At 34.4% G+C, this 1,555-nt stretch overlaps 1 long non-coding RNA gene across 1 annotated transcript; it reads left to right on the top strand.

Moving 5' to 3' along the window:
* Positions 1-795: 795 nt before the first annotated feature.
* LOC136511688 (uncharacterized) lies at positions 796-1,291 on the top strand. Its single transcript, XR_010772801.1, has 3 exons — positions 796-870; positions 973-1,072; positions 1,164-1,291. It is a non-coding gene; the product is annotated as an uncharacterized lncRNA (long non-coding RNA).
* The last annotated feature ends 264 nt before the right edge of the window (positions 1,292-1,555 follow it).

Raw genomic sequence — 1,555 nt, 5'->3', positions numbered from 1 at the left:
TTCCAAGTGAGTTCCTTCTCTCAGGCTTTTTGTTACATTGTTTTAGATGGGAAAACTGAGGTGACACATTCAAAAATATTTCAGCTTTAGGGGACTGAAATTGGGGGTGCATCGTGCAGCTTGGAGATGCTATGAAAACAGTATCTTGAATATCTTGCATATATCAACCTAATCAATCATTTTGATATGTGATATTTGCAGAGCTGAGATGATTTTAGTAGGTCCACATACAACAACTACATTTTTGTTGTGCAAGTGACTTAATGAGCTACCTTTTTGTAGTTCCTTGTGATTAACTCATGCATCTTTGGCCAATTGTTAGCTGATGCAAACTTTCATAGATCTTAGTATAAAGTATCATTGATCAGAGTACATGAGCATTGGAAGGCATACTCAAATAAGGGGAGAGATACATTGAATAAATATTGCAAAGTACTCTTTTCTGTTTGATCAATTATTCATGAGCAATTTTAGTGTCTACAACTACTTTTATATAACCATCTGTAGAAAAATCGATGTTTACCTTCTGAAGAGAAGGAATTGACTGATAAATTTATCAAGCTATCCTTTTTTTCCTTCAACGTGATATGTCAAGATACACGTTGGTGAACTAATAAGTGTTTCTTCATAGTACCATATAGTACTCAGTATTCCTTACAATCTTATTGTTAATCAGTCTAGGACTTCTTATTCTCCAAGTGTAGTTTGCATGCACTACTGTCACGAGAATTAACAGTATGTATATGTATAATTAATAATGTTTGATTTAACTTATATAGTAATCCTATTTTCCCTTATAAATTTTCAGGTAGAGCAGAGCAAGTATACCAGTTTGAACGAGCAACTTGCAGAAGCAACTCATGGACTTAGGTTATGTTTTGTTCCATATTGATTATGTGATTCAAAGAATATTTGTTTGAGAGAAAAGGGACCCTTGAAGCTAACAAATGACTTTACTGTTCGATATTGTAGACAGATGAGAGGTGAAGACCTTGAGGGATTGAGTGTAGAGGAATTGCACCAAATGGAAAGGAAACTTGAAGCAGGACTGCATAGAGTGCTTAGTACAAAGGTAGGGTGACTGCTCAAGGAATTCTACATCCTTCAGATTCTTGTTTGAGTTTGTGTATAACTGTTTTTCCATACAATGGATATCTCTTCAGGACCAGCTATTCACACAACAAATCAGCGAATTACAACAAAAGGTGAGAAATGATTATATAACCTGATTGCTTTTGTGAATTTTATATCAGATAATATGTAGTGACAAATTATTGGCGTTTAGTGCACAATATGACATTTTAATTAAGTTGCTTATTTGAGATCTTGCCATTTCATCTATATGCTATTATACATGAAATTTCTATCAAAATTGAAGTTGCAAGATTTTTGGAAAATATTGTGGAGTAACCAAAGTTGTGCTTACTGCTTGATGTATGCCAAGTTGATATTATCTTGCTTACTGTGCTTTATTTGCAGGTCGATAGGAGCAGCAATGAAAGAGCTAAGAGCTGCTCATTTTCAATGGTAGCAACATCGATCTGGTTGTCAGCAT

The sequence above is a fragment of the Miscanthus floridulus genome, chromosome 16 (assembly GCF_019320115.1).
Source record: "Miscanthus floridulus cultivar M001 chromosome 16, ASM1932011v1, whole genome shotgun sequence".
NCBI lineage: Eukaryota > Viridiplantae > Streptophyta > Magnoliopsida > Poales > Poaceae > Miscanthus > Miscanthus floridulus.
Note: the sequence above shows the minus strand (reverse complement) of the source record. Positions and strands in the feature narration are given on the sequence as shown.